Source organism: Nanorana parkeri, unplaced genomic scaffold, assembly GCF_000935625.1.
Source record: "Nanorana parkeri isolate BGI_ZX_2015 unplaced genomic scaffold, ASM93562v1 scaffold349, whole genome shotgun sequence".
NCBI classification, from domain to species: Eukaryota; Metazoa; Chordata; class Amphibia; order Anura; family Dicroglossidae; genus Nanorana; species Nanorana parkeri.
Window position 1 is genome coordinate 616,489 of NW_017306617.1, and position 21,305 is coordinate 637,793.

General features: G+C 44.3%; 1 protein-coding gene across 1 annotated transcript in view; it reads left to right on the forward strand.

Annotated features, from left to right (window-relative positions):
- Positions 1-2,957: 2,957 nt before the first annotated feature.
- The window catches only part of STAG2 (stromal antigen 2), an 85,568-nt gene continuing 67,220 nt past the window's right edge, over positions 2,958-21,305 (forward strand). Inside the window, exon 1 of the mRNA XM_018558621.1 lies at positions 2,958-3,303. The gene's annotated coding sequence lies outside the window, so the exon portion shown is untranslated. The remainder of the gene's footprint in view (positions 3,304-21,305) is intronic.

Here is a 21,305-nt window from a genome sequence, read left to right on the forward strand (position 1 = left end):
TGGGGTTCTGCCATGGCCTTCTGTAGAATGGGATAGAAGGAACATACATCGTACATGTATGTGGGGTTCTGCCATGGCCTTCTGTAGAATGGGATAGAAGGAACGTACACGGGTACACTTCATCAGCCCCATATGTTGTGTACATGTATGTGGGGTACTGCCATGGCCTTCTGTAGAATGGGATAGAAGGAACGTACACGGGTACCCTTCATCAGCCCCATATGTTGTGTACATGTATGTGGGGTTCTGCCATGGCCTTCCGTAGAATGGGATAGAAGGAACATACATCGTACATGTATGTGGGGTTCTGCCATGGCCTTCTGTAGAATGGGATAGAAGGAACGTACACAGGTACACTTCATCAGCCCCATATGTTGTGTACATGTATGTGGGGTACTGCCATGGCCTTCTGTAGAATGGGATAGAAGGAACGTACACGGGTACACTTCATCAGCCCCATATGTTGTGTACATGTATGTGGGGTACTGCCATGGCCTTCTGTAGAATGGGATAGAAGGAACGTACACGGGTACACTTCATCAGCCCCATATGTTGTGTACATGTATGTGGGGTACTGCCATGGCCTTCTGTAGAATGGGATAGAAGGAACGTACACGGGTACACTTCATCAGCCCCATATGTTGTGTACATGTATGTGGGGTACTGCCATGGCCTTCTGTAGAATGGGATAGAAGGAACGTACACGGGTACACTTCATCAGCCCGGTATGTTGTGTACATGTATGTGGGGTACTGCCATGGCCTTCTGTAGAATGGGATAGAAGGAACGTACACTGGTACACTTCATCAGCCCGGTATGTTGTGTACATGTATGTGGGGTACTGCCATGGCCTTCTGTGGAATGTGATGGAAGTAACATGTACACAAATACTTTTCATCAGCCCGGTATGTTGTGTACATGTTTGTGGGGATCTGCCACGGCCTTCCATGGAATGGGATTGAAGGAACATGTACACAAGAACATTTCATCAGCCTGGTATGTTGTGTACATGTATGTGGGGTTCTGCCACATTTCAAATGCACTGTAGATGAGTATCATCAAAAAGCCCAAAGAACCTGGGCTCATCATGTCTGCATTTCACATCCATGGCTGCCATGTGTGACAGTTTGATAAGCAGGCAGTCCCGGATAGTTCTAGAATGTCAGATTGCTTTATCACGTGAAGACGGCTGCAGATTCTCCTGAAGTGAATCTTTCCGGCGTTGTGGGACACAGATGGCCAGAGATCACACCTGTCACCCAACCACAGCATTCTATAGCTGACACCACGCAAACTCCCTGCTCAGACCTCGGTGTACTGGGAACACGTGTTGCATTTGCCATGTGTTGCACATTGATTTCAATGGGTGCCGCACATGTAACGAATGCAGAAAGTAGCTCATGTAGCAGGTTCTTCTACGGGTGTCCTGCATGTTTTTTCTGTATGGTTTGCACATTTTAACACGCATGCAAGTGTGGGAAAAACGCAGGTTTGCCTGGCCACGTTTGGGGTGCCATTAACAAGTAAAAGCACTTCAAGCGTGACCCGTTCTGTGAACACACACGTCAAAGCGCGCGTTTTGCCTGCGTTCACAGAATGCGGAGGTGTGAATGTGGACGAAATAGCAATCATTTCCCAAATATACCAGAAATCATTCCACAAGATACAATGTGGGGAACGTATCAAAACTGGAGCAGACAGAATCCAGTGCAGCTGTGCCTGGCAACCAATCAACTTCTAGCTTTCATCTTCAAGCTAAAGATTGAAGAAGCTGATTGGTTGCCAGGCACAGCTGCACTGGATTCTGTCTGCTCCAGTTTTAGGAAATTCCCCCCTTTCAATGGACAATATCCTCTACCAACAAATATGTAGCACTAGCGCCAACTCCACAACCCATGCCATGGGGGGAATTTATCAAAACTGGAGCAGACAGAATATGGAGCAGTTGCCCATGACAACCAATCAGCTTCTCTCTTTAGTGTGTTCAGTTAAGCTTTGAAAATGAAAGAGAAAAGCTGGTTGGTTGTCAGGCACAGCTGCTCCAGATTCTGATAAATTCCTCCCATTGGATGGGTTGTGGAGTTGGCCCTCATGCTACATAGTTGTTGGGAAATCTATTGCAGATTGTAATGTGAGTGGACGGTTTTATAGCATTCCGATCAGATTCATCAACTTTTAGGGTCTTTAGGCCTACACCTTTATGTAAGTCTATAGAGGGGGTAAAATACGGACATGTACGCTGGATCTTGCCAGCAGAATTACACGTCTTCCATGTTCTTTAAGTGTTTCAGCTTAGACGTGTAAGCGCCCATTAACCTCCCTGGCGGTCTGATTACTAATTTATTTTTGTCTATTTTTTTTCTTTTTCTATTCTTTACGTTTAAATCTCCCGCCGGTTCTGCCCCCTGCAACCCGGACGTTTGACAGGGACGGAACCCGGAAGGAGGATGCCGGCATTGGCCGGAGGACACAGCGCGGCTCGTAGGGAGAAGGTAAGTGAAGCGTAGTGTAATCCCGAGTGTGGCTCGGGGGTTACAGCTTTTGGTACTGAAAGTTAACCCCGGGCCACACTCGGGATTACCGCCAGGGAGGTTAAACATTCACATCCATCATATTCCGCTTTCACCTGCGTAGGTGCGTAAATTACGCAGAAATACGGACTGCACACCCAGAACTTTCTACTTTGAAAGCAGCGCAAGATTACTGAGCACAACGCAGCGCCGGTGTACATGGGCCCATAACATACAATACTGACCCGTTCAGATCCATAAAGAACCATACATTGTATGGATCACAATGCAGCATTTTCTATACACCCGTGGGAATGAGCAAAGTATATAACAAAGTATTCCAAACATGAAACGTATTGTGTACAAACAGATTTCCGTCAGGGGTTTATGTGACAGACGATCTACAACAGCCACTATAACAAAGTCACAAACATCCGGTTAAGTCACGGCAGTGAAGGGGTTACCGGACGTGTGTCCAGTCTGGGGTTAAATAACCAAAACAAGGGCTCTGCCCATTAGGTGGCGCTGTGTCACAGCGAGAGCCTCCGCCGCCTTGTGGCCACCAGGTGGCGCCTGCGCGCCTCATTCGACTTCGAGCTGCCGAGGAGCGAACAACTCAAGCCGAGCAGCCGCCAAAGCGCTCCTTATTTCTCACCTCAGGCCGGGATAAGGATTGGGCCTCGCCGTTCGGTGACTTTTCGGTTTAGGAAGCCTGTCTCCGTCTATTCTCGGGATTAGCAGCAGCCGGCGGGACGAGGCCCTCCCCCGGGAGGCGCGCTGTGCTGGAGCTGAGGTAAGTTGTAAAATGGCGGACACGTTGGTGGAAGTTTCCCTGGTGCGGCCTTGTTGTGTTTTGAGCCGAGTTCGGGGGTGTTTCCCCCGGAGATAGGTTGCGGGGCCTGGCCCGGGGAAGCGGTGGCGGGAGACGGACAGGAGGAGGAGATGTGGGGGGAGGGGAGGACGCGGCCTTTTTTTTTGCTGGGCTCTGTCTGCTTTCCCGCTGTCCGGGCTCCCGTTTATTGTTGTGCCCGGCTCGCCTGTGTTGACTGTGCCGCTCGTTTATTTTAGCAGCAGTTGTCCGGTGATAAGGCTGTGTGCTGTAACCCATAGCAACCGGAGGTCACATGTCTGTGCTCGTTGCTGTGGACGAAGCTCCCAGGTGGGAGGGGCCTTGTGGCCCGGATACGGCCCGCACCTTGAGCTCTGTCCCTTGTTTTGGCGCCACTCTGTGCTCGGTAACCTGGGCACTGTCCTCACAGCTCGCCGCTCTTCTCCATGACAAGTCCGAGAGGGATCACACAGGCAGCTGCTGGGACTCCGGGACAAGTCATGGCTGCTCCGATCATGTTCACTTGAAAGGTCAAAGAGCACATGTCACTTCAGTTACTCCAGGCTCAGTCTGTACAGCTCACACACTACCTTGTTTAGAAAAAAAAGTGACCGTGCTTTCCAGTAAAGTCCAATCTGATTGGATAATTGGAGTCACATGGCTAAAATAAAAATACTTGTTTTTGTGGTAAATGACCCCCCTTTTAAGTGTTATATGCTCATTAAAGTCTGCAGATAGCTCGGTTCCAGTGATGTCACATCTCCACGGGTTTTAAGGGTGCCAGCTGGGGGAATCCCATAACTCTGGGCCCCAAGGTGGCTCTTGAATGTCCCCGGAGCTGTGCATGCACTGTGTACGTTGTGATGAGGGCTGACAACAGGCGGGTGAGTTTAATCACAATAAGCAGCCCGATGGCTGGCAATGTCTCATTCTTTGCTTTAAATTTAGGGGTAGAGGAATAAGCTGTAATACTTCCATGATTGTGTGTCCCCCGAAGCCTCTTCTGCAAGGCACTCCGGCCGGGGGTCACCCCCGATGCCATAGCCACATACTGTACAGAGGGATGGCCCTCTACCTGGAGTGCCAGAGCAATCTAGAATAAGGCAAGTATTGCACTGTATCCCTCTCACTCCAGAAGAAGTCTGGAAATAAATGCTTGTCAATGCCCAGGGTACCAGGAACAAGGACGTTCACTCCCCTGGGAGCACACTGGCTGCTGGGGGATTGAGGAATTTGGGTAAGTAAAACCTCCTTTTTTTTTTTTTTCTGGTACCCTGTGTGTAAACAAACATTTACCCCTTGCAGTATGGGAGGAGCTTCTCTGCTAGGGTATTCTTTTCCCAGGAGTTGAAATTTAACAAGCATTTAATCCTTGCATTTAGGAGAGGGAGGGTTACTTTTTGTGTCATTCCATGAGTGGGACTTGTGAATGGGGCCTAATGGTTGGAGCAGTGTAAAGACAAGCCATGTGATCTGGATTTATTGATGTGATTATTTTTTTTAGGCATTTGGTGCTGGTTAAGATCTGGTCATTGGTGGAGTTAGGGAGGGGGTGGAGCCAGGGACCCATAATAAGCATGGCTGCTTCAAAGTTCTACTGAAAAGGTCAAAGATCGTATGTCAGTTGTGTTGTAATGTATTCAGCAGGCAGATGACAAGCTATGGAGGGGAAAGCAGTGGTGTGATCCAAGGCTGGGATGTGGTGATTTGGGTGGATTGTATGGGTACTGTCAGATGACAAATGTTTGATTCATGTCAGGTCTCCTGACTCTACAGATGTGGTAAACAGATGAGCAGTTTCGTCAGCTTTGTACAGTACATTGGAGGCACCGTAATGAATTGCAACATATGCTTCATAATTTGGCCACTTTTCAGTTTCAATGTTACATCTGAAACGCCTGCCTGCGATTTTTATTTTAATAGCACATCTTTAGCAGAATGTATTTTGTCTCTTTTTATAATATGTCTTTTAGTATAGAGACTAACAATGACTCTGCTGACTTTGCACAATATAATCTATGAATTCACGTCTTTTCATATTCGTAGTATCTGTATGGTATCCGATGTCGTCAAACTCTTTACCAAGTATTTCACATCTGTGTATGGAAGCGGGCTTTGTTTGTTTATACTTGGTGTTGACTTATGGAATGTACTTTTAGCTTATTTTGTGTGTGTAGTATTTTGTTTTGATATGTATAGTTGATTGGATTTTTTTGCATTCTCAGACGCCCTCTTCCTTATTTGGTGTCATGGGATTCATACCCCCATGGGTACTCCCTTCCTTTATGTGCCACACCTCCATGTTTACTGTCTATAGTAGATTACCTTCCAATCCCACCCTTTTTGTTAGGGATTTTATCAAAAGCCTAGTAAACTTGAGTACTTGAGTTACTCCACTTGTTAAATAAAACCAAAAAAAAAATCATATATATGATTCACTTATTTTAGTTGTTAAAAATAAATAAATATTGCGTGTGATTCTTTGATTTTATTTCCCTTCATTATTGTAAATATTTAGGCTTTTAGAGTAACTCTAAATTAATCTTACTTAAAATGTTCATCTTTACAGGCAACAGTGATGCAGAATGCAAATTAATTGCTGTCATATTAAGATCTAACCTATGACATGAAAGAAAGTTACAGTATCGCCTCCCGTTTAGACTATGTTGTCTTCCTTGCACAAGAACAATGTTGTCAGAGGGAGGGGAAGATCAGGTAGCCTAACTGCGTCATACCACCAAGGGGCCTTCAAGCTTGTACGCTGCCACCCTCCCCTTCTGTTGCTTCTCATTTGTTGGTGGCGTGGGGTGGGTGTGGTGACAAGTTGCCTCTCTCTTTATACAACGCTCTGCTGCTTCCAGTTTGTGGCTTGCTCTGGTTTGCTGTAGCCTAGCATGTTTGCTTGCTGAGTTAACACATTTAACCTGTTGTGCTGCATTCTATGCACAGCTGGTAGAACGTGACTAAGGGAAATATTGCAGCTTTATTCTGTTTTTATTGAGGAAATGTTTGGCAGAGACTATAATAAATAATTTAGCACATAAAGAAGAGAATTAGGAGATGCAGGAAGCTGGCTCGCACTTTATTTTCCAACTTCATTTAAATAGTTTTTTCCACTTTTGCAGTTCCATTTGAGAAAATTCCTCTATATGTTTTGTGTTCCTATTCACACAACATACCTAAAAATATGGTAAAAACAAAACGGTTCTTACCTTTTTGGTGTGTCTGCAGGGCTGGTCTTCGCAAGGAATCTGGTTGTCCTCATAGAAAGATTAGAGATTATTTTCATTAACGTGCAATGCTTCAAGATCTTATCTTTAACCCTTTTGTTAAGACAGACATCTAGTTTACAACTCATATCCCCCCATCCGTCCATTACCATCCCACATTCTAGATGAAAAATCAGTACAGGGCAAAACTTTTCTTTCAGAATAGTTTTCCTTCAGGCCTCTCCTCTGCTGATTGGCATTGTGCGGGTGCAGTTATAGTAGCCAATAGCTGCTGGATGGGAGACTCAATGCCGGCTTTCTAAAAACCAACAGAAGAGGGGCGCAGCAAGGACATGGGTGGATCAGCGTTGGCACGGGCGGAGCAGCGGGTGCACGGAGAGTGGGGGGGTGGGGGAGGGGGTAATGCAGAGGCACAGCGGTCTCGCCTCCCTGCTGGTCACTGACTGCAGTGCTCTGTATCCCCTTTGATCGCCTCTGACGATGCAGGCGGGGATTGAAGGGGACACAGACTGCAGCATGCAGCGGCTCCCAGTGGGGAGGGAATTCAACGGATTGAATCAACGTATTGATCATGAGAATTAACGGTTCTCATTCTTGATTTATCATCTATTAAATCAATTAGTTGGTGCAACCCTATAAATGATATTTACTAATGTATCCTGACAGCTTTATTTGGATTTATTTTTTAGTTATCTACTTCAGGGGGTCTATTTATAAATGTTTTCACCCAGGATTCATACATTTTCCCATTTGAATCCAATTAGAAACAATGTAAATCTTGGGTAAAAACACGTTGTTCTGTATATAGACCCCTTAAAGTTTATTTGATTTATTTTTGTTTGCCCTTCCCCATGATTTTTGAGATTGCCCCTAAAGACACAATGGTTGTGCTGTCGTTTTCTGCCTGTGGTCTGCTGTAAATGTATACAACTGATAGCTAAAAGCATTGTGTGGTTACCAAGAGATTTTCCTGCAAGAGGCAATTCACAGCTGACAAGGTGTACAGATATACTGTCCCTTTTAAAGCATATCTAAACCATAAAACAAAAAGGTATTGTAGTGTAGCGTAGATGAGTTGTCTGCATTTGTCCTTTTTTTTTTTGCTTTTCCATTTTTCGTCTCTTGATCTAGCAAATAACACATTCCCTGTCCTAGTATAGGGGCCCGTTCACATTATCCCATCTGCCGAAATGCTGTGTTTCAGTGGATGAACTAGTGCACTCTGACAGCTCCGATGTTGTATTGCAAATTGCCTGAGCTGTCACTGATTTAAAAAAAAATTTTTTCTTCTTTATTGGTTGTGTACAAAGCGTAGCCACCATTCAGATCCTTGCAGCCTGCAAGAGATCTTCCAGCGAGTAAACCTGTTCAGGTGACAACTGTTTGAGGGCAATTCCCCTCACTTTGTAGATTTCCTTACACTTCCGGTTGTGTCTGAGGGACAGGAAGTGAAGTGAAATCTCCCCAATCGGACAAACCGCAACAAATGAACTGACAGGGGTGTTCCCTTCTTTATTTTATATATCTATATACATACACTTTAAAGGCCAATTTACTTTGTGGTGTGTTGTGCATTATGTAAAGGTAGCCCAATAAAATGCATTACAGGTCTGCAGTTGCAGTGTAGGTGCAGTCCCTTAGTGCATCGGGGTGCCTTTTAAAATGAATTGATCCATAATGCAGTTGCATGTGTTAACTTAACACATCCCATTTGTGTAAATGAGCACGAAGGGTAGCAACAGGTAGTGCTTTAAATCCTGAAAAACAGCAAGTTAATACATTTTCTGATGAAAAGAGAAAATGGGTTTGTACTGTGCCTTTAGCAGCATCATTTTTATGACTTACACAATTTCAAGCTGAACTCTGGGATAATAGTTCATTTGCAGCATAACATCTGTATATTATAAATGTGCTGTTTTTTTAAACTTTCCAGTTTATGAGTAAAATACTTTTTTTTTTTTTAATGTTGTGATGTCATAGCTTCCATTGGCAGCTACAATAGGGCAACTGAAGGAGATATCAAGCGCAATGTGTGGCACGGCTTAGGAATTTCCCATTTCCATCATGCAGCCGGAATTGTAGTTGAGAATGTGGGTGGGACAGACCGGGAATCTCCTGGCCTGTCAATCGATCAACTCATAGTAAGTGGGCCACTCAGACCAGCAGTCTGAGATGCCCTGGTCTACCCTTTACAGCGAGTGCCACCATTATCTTTCTGTGTGTGCTTGGTATCAACTAGCAATTTAGACACGGTTCCATGATTCCGAGTATTTGGGCAAGTACTTGTACTCGCCCAAATGCTCCGATGCCTAGCACGAGTACTTCCGGTGTCACGAAGCCGGTCAGCTCGTCATTACACGCTGCCCGGTTTCGCGATTGACCGGAAGCTGGCCTCGTGAGGTAAGGTTACCTTACCTTAGTATGTGTAGCCTGTCATCCCCCGGGGCCTATCCAGCGAAAATGCGGCCTTCGTCCGGTACCCAGCCCGAGCCGTTTAATCAGGAAGCCGGGCGCCGTCTAATGACGCGACGCCCTGCTTTCTGATTTGTCGGGAAGCTGGCTTCATGCTCCCTCGTCATCTCATGACAAGAGAGCATGGAGCCGGCCTCCCGGCCAATCAGAAAGCAGGGCGTCGCGTGACTACACCGTGCCTGGCTTACATGCTCCCTCGTCATCTCATGACAAGAGAGCATGGAGCCGGCCTCCCGGCCAATCAGAAAGCAGGGCGTCGCGTCATTACACGGTGCCTGGCTTCCTGATTGGCCGGCTAGACGGCTCCGGCTGGGTACCAGACGAAGGCCGCGTTCTCGCTGGAGAGGCCCCGGGGGATGACAGGCTGCACATACTACGGTAAGAGGGGACTTTTTTGTTTATCGGGAAGCCGGGTGGCGACTCTTTACACGCTGCCCTGCTTCCCGGCTAATCAGGAAGCCAGGTGGCGAGTCATTACACGCCACCTGGCTTCCTGAATGGGACTTCCGTTACTCGGTAATTGGTATCGGCGAGTACCGAAAAAAAATTATCGGTATTCGTACTCGGTACCAAAATACCGGTATCAGTGCATCCCTAAAGGTAACCCTTGCAGTGGGGCCACCCCACCCTGCAAGGGATATCTGCTTGTCTAGGGCGGGAGTACAGATGATATGGTCACCTAATCCTCGATCCTGTGGCGTGGGCTGCTCCCTTCTCTCCCCTTCCCCCCTCCGATCTGGCTGTGGTATGTCTCTCTCCACCCTCATGTCTTATGCAGGTGAATGGACTGTATTAGACACGATGATATCACTAGTTTGGTGGTATCACAATATTTTACATTCCTGGATTTTCAATGTTATAGCTTTTGCAGATGAGTGATTTTTACAATTCACTGGGCACTGCAATATTAAATTTGTCATAATTTGCAACAGTACTTTGAAATGCGAATGAGTAGTGGTCACATATGTGATAATTGATGAATGTCACCCCACACCACCAGTTTTGCTCTATGAGAACAGATCATGGCAGGCTGCCAGTCTTCTTCTATTGTAAACAATCAGCAGGTGTTGGTAGGCTATTAACCGTTTCCCCCCAGCATGGTGAGTGGGCCTTTGCGCCAGTGGCGCTCCAATGTTGTGTTGAAAACGCGTTCACTGTGCACTGCCAGCACACAGATTGAGCTCTCACAGCTCTGGTCACCATAATCATATTGGGAGCTGGTGGGATGGGCCCCCAATCATTTCACCACTGTGACAGCCTATTACAGCAGTCGCATGATGGACTCCTTCATTTTAGAACCAGTTTAGAGTAATTTGTTGAGCTTCCAAATGTTTAACCCCTTCGTGACTGACGACGTACAGTGTACGTCGCCAGCATCGGGGCTGTTTAAGCAGACTCCCGGTGAAACTAGCAAGATCACTCCCGTGATGGATCTACAAATCTCAATCCAAATTAGTAAACTAAACATGATATTTTAGTCTATCCCAGGAGCGAGCTTGGAGCATTGGCTACTTTACAACAGACAGGGACAATGGGGAACAAACGTAGACACCCTCCAGAAGGACAGTGTTAAGGTGCCCATACACTGCTCGATTCTTGTACGAGAATCGGGCGAAATCCCGCGATCGTACGAGAATCGAGCAGTGTGAACGAAGAACTGCGACCGTTTCTACTGTACGGTCGCACGTCTTTTGTCGAACCAACATGCTCGAAAACCCGTCGAGAATCGTACGATTGTCGGCGGATTTCTAGCCTGCTCGTCCGATAGCTGCGGAACGGGCCGGTGTGCACACTGCCCTTCTGCATTGCGGTCATCGGAAGCCCGCCCCTCAGCGGCCAAAGTATTGCCCCAGAGTATTGTATCCAAAGTATTGCCCCAGAGTTAGTTGGCGAGCAATGATGGGTCTCCAGTTATACCCATATTGTTGTAAATGTACATAATGTATGTATCAGAATAGAGAAAAGCCAGTGGGGCAGTTTGTTTCATACTAGTAAAGCTTGGTTAGACCTTGGCCACTGTCGATTCTGGGTCTTTTGTGGCTCCAGACAAAGGCAATGACATGGTTCTGAAAAGTTTATCTGGGAAGGGGGATGGGTATGGTGTGAAAGAGGTAACGAAGCTCAGATAATATGGTAATTTTGATGCCATTGCTTTTCCCCATCCAGGAGAGGTTATGCTAAGTTTTTGTTGAAAGTAGGCAGTCAGAATATAAAGATTTATAATCTTAAGTAATTTTTATTCCCGAGTAGTTTAATTGGGTTGTTGTTTCATATGAAGAAGTTAGAGTGCAGGGTTGGTGACAATTTCTATTGGTGAGGAGATATTGAGAGCGGAGGATTACTCCTTGTTAATGGTGAGACTGGATATCTGGGCGAGGATTGTAAGGTGGATAACAGATTAGCTAAGAAACTGTGGTTGAGATGGGGTTTAATGTAATCCACAAATGAGCTGCGTTTATATGTTTTGGCTCCCACGTGAACTCCATGTCTGTTTTGGTTTCTTTCTAATAAGGTACACGAGGGGTTCTGAGACAAATAAGATTTGTGTATTTCCACTTTTGCAATCCAAATATATATACATGTTCATTATATGTTCATATTCACACAGCATACTAAAAAAATAACTCTTAAAGAAATGTCTGACCTTTTCAAATGTTTTGTTAAATCGGGCAAAAGGGCCGATTTCCAGGTTTTTCTTAGCCCTTTCACAACGATCTGTCCTTTTATAGAAAGACTTAGGATGGAAATTTGAGAATTGTGTTTCTGATGAGCTTTATTAACATAAAATGGACAAGCCCCCTCACAGCCCCTGCTAACATTTCAAAGGAATACAAGCAAGAAGAAATTTTAACCCTTAAAATCCTAACCCACGCAATAGCAATTTAAACCACAAGGTGTGTGTTTTAGCTTATCCTATGTGAATGGGAACATATAACAAATATAAGTTATCCCAATTTGGCTGTGAAAGTGGAAATACACTTTAACCCCTTGAGGACCCTTTCGCTGCCAAGGCTTTTTTTTTCTCGTTTTTTGCACACGTAATATAATCCACATTTTAGGCCTGAAAATGTAGTCAAACCCCCAAACATATTTTCTGAAAGCCAAGACCCTGTAGAATAAAATGGTGGCAAATTAAAATTCTTATGTTGCACGATATTAGCGCAAAACGTAATCAAATTCATACATTTAGTGAAAAATACACTTAAGTTAAATGTAGTGCCCCAAAACACAAAATAATACCTTTTTTTTTTTTTTTTTTTTTTTTTTAATCTAAAAGATGAGGTTACAGTGAATAACCAGATACCCAACATTCCCAGGTTAAAAGTTGTGTGCACCTGTGAAACAGCGACAAACCTCAGTACCCCAAGAAGTCCATAGATGACGCATTAAAAGCCCCTACAGGTCATCAATTTAGGGATGCACATAAACATTGGCCATAGAAATATTGCTTTCCCTCTGACGTGCCTGGTGATACCCATTATGTGTAGCGCGATCTTCGTTTTCGTACGTAGGCTCACCCGACCAATGTACGTGAATACGCGTGTGCTGGCGGGGGACTTTAAAAAATGTTTAATTTTTACATTTATTTTTTTTTAAAACTTTTTTTTAAACTTTAATTGCTATAACATGACGGGGGCTTACAAGCTCCCCATGTGATAGCATATTGGGGGTGAGGGGTACTCTCTAAGGTGATAATGGGGCTCCAAAAGACCCCTAGTATCACCTCTACAACGATTGAAGTGCAGATCGCAGCTCAGTAGCTTATTGCTCGGCTTCAGGAGCCCAGCAATGACAGCTCAGGTACCGGAAGTGATGCAATCCATGTCACTCCTGGTCCCCTAGAGCGGGGAGGAGATTGGTGAACAGAGGTTCACCGCTTTCCTCCCCTGCTTTCTGTCGACACCCGAGGTGCCAGTCCTGGGCGCGCAGGTGGGGCAACGGAGCCCGGGAAACGGGGTGGGGCAGGCACCTTACCGCCCCGTAGAAGCGATCTGGGGTCGCCATAATTGCTTCTATTGTAAAGCCGACAGGCTGCTTTAGGGTTCATTCACACCAGATGCAGTGCGTTCCGGACCGATTCTGGCCAGAACGCAGTGCATCACATTGTGGCCGGCTTTTTGAGGGGGAGGAGGGGACGTGGAGGGCCATTGAAGTGAATTGCACAGTAGCCGCGGCCGATCGCATTGTGGCCGGAGGATGTGGCTACGGTGCCATTCACTTCAATGGCCCACCACGCCCTCTCCAGCCCCGCAAAAAAGTGAGCCGGACACAATGCGATGCAGTGCGTTCTGGCCAGAATTGGGCCGGAACACACTGCATCTGGTGTTAACGTACCCTTACAGTTGTAAACAGTCTGTTACACGGGCTCGCTGCAATGACGTACTATGTACGTCACTGGTTGTTCAGGGGTTAAGATAGCGGACACTAGCTGAGGGGCAATGGTAAACTGCTTTCAACCAAGTCAGGACGTTTTTCTTGAAGCATATAATGCAATGTAGATTCATGAACAGCCTACAGCCGAAGTGGGCCTGTAAATCCAGCATGAGCTGGATTTTCACCTACATTTTAAAGAAGAGGATTTGCAGGGTGAAGGCAGCTGTGTAGATTTATAGCCGGCGGCTTTAACGCAAATAAGCTGTTCAAATTGTTGGACTTGGGTAAGATGGTTGTGGCTAGAGTTGAGCTTTAAAACTGATCCCTGCGCTAAAAGCTCATATATCCCTCAATAGCTACAAAAGATTTAAATCCACTCTGTGTGCACCAAATGCTTTCGCAAACCCAGATATTGCCTTATAAATGTTGTGGCATCGTCATCACTGTTCTGCACTTTGCTTGAGTGTGGGTGGGATGCAGCAGACTGCTGGCCCGCAGAAAACTTTAGACCAGTAACCCCACTAAAGAATAGTTTACAGCATTGACCCGTCTTTATCATGGGACACTCCTGCAGGGAAAGTACATGCGTTGTTTTATACTCGATTACTGCATAGATCTTCAAAAGAATACAAGATTCAACTAGCAATACACATGCCTCTTGTATTTTGACCGTACTTGTTTAGCCTGGGTGGACTTTATATATCCTTACCAAGCAGCAAAATGGCTTTAAAACAAGCTGACCCCGACCTCTGTAGTTGCCTTTAATGTGAATTTATTCATTCTCAAAGGCCCCAACAAAGGCCGAGGCTTTGAAAATAACAAAGATATACTCACCCAAAGCTCCGAGCCGGCCAGCTGTCCCCTCCTTCGCAGCACATTGGAATGTTCCTCAGTGTCCTCATGTCTATACTCAGTGGGGGAAATTTATCAGACATGATTATTTACTGGACATCAGACTGCAGAGGAGGGTGCGAGACATTCCAGGGACCCGTCTATGAAGAAGCCTGCTCAACGCTTTGGGTGAGTTAGTTTTTTGTTTGTTTTTTTTAACCTACACTCAAACAGGCAGTTAACCCTTGCAGTGCAAAGTTAATTAAAAAAGAATCCTGGAGTTCTGCTTTGTTTTACTGCTTGTTCAGAATATGGAAATACTCTGCGTGCATGATCTCGGCATACATTAACTTAAACCCTTTTACTGCTAAAACATTTTTTTTCTGAAAGCAGAGGACAACATATTTAAAAATAATGTTGGTATATGTCACGCAATCTGTATGCAGTTTCAGGCTTATATTGTGAGTAATTAAATAAATGAAAATGTATTTTAGTGATCACAAGCACAATTTAAACCCTAGAAACCACAAAAAAAATATCCAAAATTGTACATAGACCACACATTAAAAGCATGTTTAGATTTAACTGTAAATAATATATTTTTGAGTTGTGATCGTATGGTTTTTTTTTTTGTTGTTTTTTTTTACAGTTGCCTAAAACACTTCTACTTCATGCAACACAAAACCAAATTCATGGCTGCTATTGCAGTTGTACACTTGTTTAACCCTATGAATGACATGGGGAAATCTTATTTCATATTCAGAAATTCATATATGAGAGCTTTTTTATCTTTCAAATGATTTGTATTTTTTGTTTATCTAGTTCTGAGTTTGAGGTCTCATTTTGCAAAAATACTTGTCTCACCGCTAAGGTTAAAAACAGAGTGGCAAAAGATAAAATTGGGTGGCACCCAATTTTATCTTTTGCCACATGTGCTCTAAGATGGAAACTCTCATAGTTTAGAGTTAGGGCTCTATATAAAGGTTCTAACCTGCACAGAGAGGCTGTGCGGTTTTCACATTCTATGCAGAAGATGTGTATCTAAACCTCTGTTTTTAATATTAGCGGTGAGACAAGTTTTTGCACCCTCCAGTCAGCACTAGAGAAATGGAGAGGGGAAGGGGGAAATCCCTGCAGGGTGATGATCGGCAGTATGTGATCAATAGAACTGATGGAAGACAGCTTCAGTGTTGCATGTCTGCACCAATTATGGGGATGAGTGTATTTCACTCTTCCCTTAATTCCCCTTTAATGATATTGTAAAGCGATACACAAACTGTTGGCACTATATCCATTTTGTATTATAATAATTACACAGCTTCATTAATTTATGTCTTTTATATCGGCCTGGAGTTCAGCTTTAAGTACCTGTCGTTTCAGATTGAACAGTGATCATGGTGAACATTGTACTGAAGTGGATCAGAGAGATTAGTCTTGTAGCATTTTTGTAAATTAATTATCCCTGCTTTCACCTTTTTGATGGGGACATCGATAGCCATGGGTTCTTTGAAGTTCAGCGTCCCTTTTCACAGACATTGTCACTTTCTCCTGAATTGGCAGATGTGCAGAGCCTCTTTGAAGAGTGGCATTGTCAATGTGCAGTACCCTTGGCTAGTATATCACCAAACAATGAAAGGTTTACTGTAGCAAACCAAAGAAAGAAGCTGGAAAAGTATGATATTTAACTTCAAGCTGTGTGCTTATTTCTAGGAAAGCAGTAAAATACATTTCTTGGATCTGTACAGAATATGGAATGTTTTAATGTTTCCATGGTTACAAGGAAATATTGTTTTTTTGAGGCGTTAGAAAATAATTTATGGACATAGACTGACACAAATAAGTCACTTTTTGTAATGTTGCATTAGAAGTAATTTGCAGCAATTATACAATATCAAGTTTTTCCCCAGAACTACTAAAGCCAGACTCAAAACCCTATGATGTATGTTTTACTTAATCTTTACAACCATCCTAAGGTATACATTATTCATTCACTTATTCAATTGTAAAGAAGCACCTATTGATCCCGGTCTGTACATTTTATGGTCCTTAATACAGACACTGCTTGATTGCTTCTCATAGTACCATATCCCCAAAAGTAACAGTTGCTTTAAAGAACTACTCCAGAAATTAACAGTTAACCCTTGCAGTGGACTACTTCTCCAAGGACTAAAGCGGGGACCCATTCTACTTGTCCCTCATGACAATCTGTTTGCCATGATACAAAAAACGATTTAAACCGAAACGTTACTCATTTGTAAACACGATTAGCTGAAATTTGATTTTCCCAAATTACTTGGGAAAGTAAATTTACCCTTTAATGAACATTGTGAGTGTTAGAGAATACTTTTCTTTTAAAAATTATTTAACATTTTTAATTTTTGCCTCTTAACTTTATTGCTATCACACAGGAGCTAACAAGCCTCTGTAACGGCATCACTTTATGGAGCCTGCCCTACAGTACAGAAGATAGAGCACAGCATTGTGCCCGATCTTCTGTACAGTTCCACATGTGACAGCTGAGATAGGAAGGCTGTGAGTACAGTGTTCCTGTCTCACTATTCACAAGGACCAGATCGGAGAATGGCTGTTCTCTGGTCAACTCCCCACTCTCCATCCTCAAGTGATTTTGGCTGGGGGGGGGGAACGACACACAAACAGGCAGCTAAACGCCCAGGTCACTTATACAAAACAAGTGGCGGCTTCCTCCGCTCTACATTTAGCACTGCTTGCCCGAAGCAGGGCTAAGTGTAGGAAAAAAAAAACACCTGCCCAACATCTGAAACTGCATGTCCTGGGCATCGGGAGATAGGAATTCTGCACCCCTGATATAGCTGACCTGTAGGTTGCGGTTACATCCACCTAAATATGAGTGTTGTATGGTTTATGGCCAAAAAGATGATGTTTTTTTTTAAAATTCAGCCTGACCCAGAATTTATCTGTTCTTTCTAAGTAGTTACAAGTATGTATTTTCATTCCTTTCCATTGAAAAATCCTTTCACTTAATGATTTGAATCCATGGTAACGTAATGCTTAGAAGAAATCACCCACGGAATTGCATCAGTTGTATCTTTTTTTACATTGATCTCTGAAACATATTTTCTGAAAGCCAAGACTGTAGAATACAATGGTGGCAGTTGCAAATTTTTATGTTGCACAATATTAGCGCAACATATTATGAAACCCAAAAATTTTGTGAAAAATGCACTTAAATTAAGTTAAATTTAGTTTCCCAGATAACAATAAAATACCCATTTTTTAATATAATATATAAAAAATGAGGTTACAGCAAGTAAATAGAAACTGAACATTCCCAGGTTAAAAATTGTGTGCGTCTGTGAAACGACGATAAAATTAAAAAATTCAGTACCCCAAAAAGTCCAGACGGTTTAAAAGCCCCTACAGGTCATCAGTGTAGAGATACGCATACATATTGGCCCTAGAATTATTGCTCTCACTCCTGCATGTGCAGCGATACCTAACATGTATAGCGTGATCTTCGTTTGTTTACGTGAAGCCGTGCGTGCTTGCGGGGGACTTAAAATGTTTTTTATTATTATTTTTACATTTATTTAACCACCTCCTGTCTGCCGAACGTTGAAAGACGACCGGACGGGAGTCTCCTGGATGCGGGTGGGCGTCCTTCGCGCCTGCCCCCGGCGCGCACGGGCGTTAAACTGCCAGGATTTTAAACGGCCAGCGCAGGCCGTTAACATACAAGCAGTCTGGCGTCTGTAGACACCCGATCGCTTGTATGATTCAAGTGAGGCCCCCCCCCCCATCCTTACCTCTCGTCGCCGTCCCCGGGCGTCCATCCATCCCGGGCGATGTGGCTCTGTACACTGAGAACGGAGGAAGATCAGTACACGATCTCCTTCCGCACTCCTCCCGGTCTCTGAATGCAGGAAGTGATGTATATTACATCACTTCCGCATTCCTCTGTACAGAAACCGGAGAGAAGCTTATGAAGCAGATCTGTGCTTCATCAGCTTCTCTGGGGGTCCCTAGGTGACATTAGGGGTCTTAGAGACCCCTGATGTTTCCATAAAGGGGACCTGTAATTTGTTATCACATAGGAGATTTCTTAGCATAGTGATAACAATGTGCACAAAATAAATAAAAAAAGATTACACACAAAACAAAAAAAAACACAATTTTTTTTAAAGTCCTCCACCCCCACATAGATGCGCAAAAATGCATTAGATGTGCCTACACGCAAAAACGACAATTGCTCCAATTATGCTGCACGTGTTGCATATCGCCGCGAACCTCGCAATGAGAGCTATAATTCTTGGGCCATCAATCACTGATAACACTAAACTGATGAGCAGTAAAATCTTTTAAAGCGTCGTCTATGGCCAATTTTGGCTGTGGTGTTTTTTTGCAATTTCGTGGGCGCGCACAATGTTAAGGCTTGACATGTTTGTGTCAATTTACCCGACGTGACCCGGCCTTTTATATTTTACCAAAAAATTGGATAAAAATAATTTGTTTCCTAAAATAATAAAGGGATTCGGTACTTTTTTTGTTACATAAAAATAAAAACCCCAGTGGTGATTAAATATCACCAAAGAAAGCTCTGTGTGTCCCCAAAAAAATGGTTTAAAAATTAATTTCAGTTCAGCATTGCATGATAGAATAAACGTCGGTCAAGGTACCTCAGCGCTGAATACTTAAAAATGGCCTGGTCAGGAAGGGGGCGTAAACACCCCGATCAGCAAGTGGTTAATTTTAATATTCTTTTTAAAAACTTTTTTTTTTAAATTGCTATCACATAAGGGGGGCTTACAAGTCCCCCCTGTGAATGCATATTGTCAGTGACAGGTCCTCTTTAAGGTGATGCACAGAGGTGCAGGGCGGGTGTCCGTATTCGTACGCTGACAGGATGAATCCTGTCTGTGTCCGAGCCGGGGCACCCGCACGTGTACGGACCTGCACTTGGGGTAAGCGTAGAGCGGCGTATGGCCGCGTACTCCCATAGAGTACGCGGGCGTACCAATCACACGCAGCACCTGTCCTTCCCAGGAGCTGCCCAATACGGCCGTGCACGGAGCTGTACGCACTGGCTTTTTCTCGTCTGAGGCCTTAACCCCTTAAAGATATATTGTTACTCATTTAGATGTTGTAAATGTAATAATAGGGATGCACCGATACTAGTTCTCGCCCAAATGCTCCCGATACCAGAACTTCCAGTATTAGGAAGCTGGGCAGCAAGTCATTACACGCCGCCCGGCTTCCTGATTGGCAGGGAAGCTGGTTGCATGATCCCTCACTTGGTGACGAGTGAGCATGGAGCCAGCTTCCCGGCCAATCTGGACGGCGTGTAATGACTCGCTGCCCGGCTTATTGTTCAGGAAGCTGGCCAATTGGGAAGCCAGGCAGCAACTTATTACCCGCCCTCCCCGGCTTCCTGATTGGCCAGAAAGCCAAGTGTAATGACTTGCCTCCTGGCTTCCTGATTGGCCAGAAAGCGGGCTCCATGCTTTCTCGTCACCTGGTGATGGCTTCCCTGCTAATCGGGAAGCTGGGCAGTGAGTCATTATATGCCGCCCGGCTTCCTTAACAGGACTTTCGGCATCTGTATTCCGTATCGGCGAGTACCGAAAAAAAAATGTTGGTACTTGTACTGAAAAACCAGGCACTGTGTATCCCTATGTAGAAATTATACAGCCTTCTAGCAACAATTTGATGTAAATAAATGCAGGATTTACCATATATGAGTTAAAATCTCAGATATGCTTGTTTATATAGATGGAGCCATACAAGGCTTTTATTATCACCAGCTACTAAATTGAAAGCTCCATGTGCTAGAAAAATGTATGAATCATTTTGTTATATAAAGTAATCAGTTTGATGGAGTTGGGTTAGAGGTTACGTTTTAGGGGAGAGGTCAAGTGTTTATTGAGAGGCTAGAGGGTTAAATTTAAGGACCAGCCTAATGGTTAGTTTAAGGTTAGAAGGTCAAGGCATCTAGGGGAACACTTTTTTACTTGTTTTAAATACCAAAAGCTCTATCCAGTGCTAGGTGCTGAAAACCAGCATTCAATAAGGGAAAGAGGAAAAATAATGCTCTGCTGTGAACACGGATTTTCTGTAGTCTATCCTATTTTTTCCTGTGTTTTTGTTTTGGGCTTCTTGCCAGGTGTATGTGACTGAAGGATAGTGTAAAATGTATATTTTGATTGGCTAATGCAAGACGTACCCTTTTGAAGCAACTTGATATGCCTTTAACATTTTTACACACGCATATATATGAGCCAGCAGGATTGTTTTTCGAGACAGCTCCTTTGACAAGTAGAAAACCTCCAGGTTTGGCACAGGTTGTAATTTTTAAGGAGATATTCCCCTCTCGCTTTCGTTATTACAGTAACTTTACCTAATTGCCTAAGTGACTGTGCCTCCTGATAGCCCACTCACCCATCCTAACGCTCTTAAAACCTCCCTGCTTCTATGGTGGAGCATGTGACCACCTCTGTGGCATTGGTCAGGTTTAAGCCCCTGATATACTGCGTGCGGAGCAAAGCAGGCAGGCACGGATGTTCGCATGCAGTGTGTGAGAGCTGCACGGGCAGATGAAAGACTTTCGTCCTCAGTCAATCGGCTTGCGTGTAACATCTCGATGGGCTGTGCATCATGACGCGTGGGTTTATACGTGCAAGCCGTTTAGCTGAAGATGACATTTTCCATCTTGGCACGCTCCGCTATGCGAGCTCTTGCAAGCTGACGCACAGTGGTGAAAATTGCAAGACATACTGCACGCGAAGGTTCGTGTGCCGCTGCTTTGCGTGCAGTGTGTCACAGGCTTTGCGCCGTCAATTTTCCCCAACACTGCCTCATGTAGGACGAGTGATGTCTTCCAGTGGATGAGCTTACTTAGGGTGCACTCTTGCAGCAGGGAGGTATAGAGGGAATGTGGATGGGGGGGCGTATACCTTGGATCCAGTCATATGGTCACATTATTAGAACAGTTACATATCAAACATATTCTGCCATACTGTACTCCATATTGGTATCTGTTTCACTTTCTCAGCTGTTCAGTTTAGTGATAAACATTGTATTAAT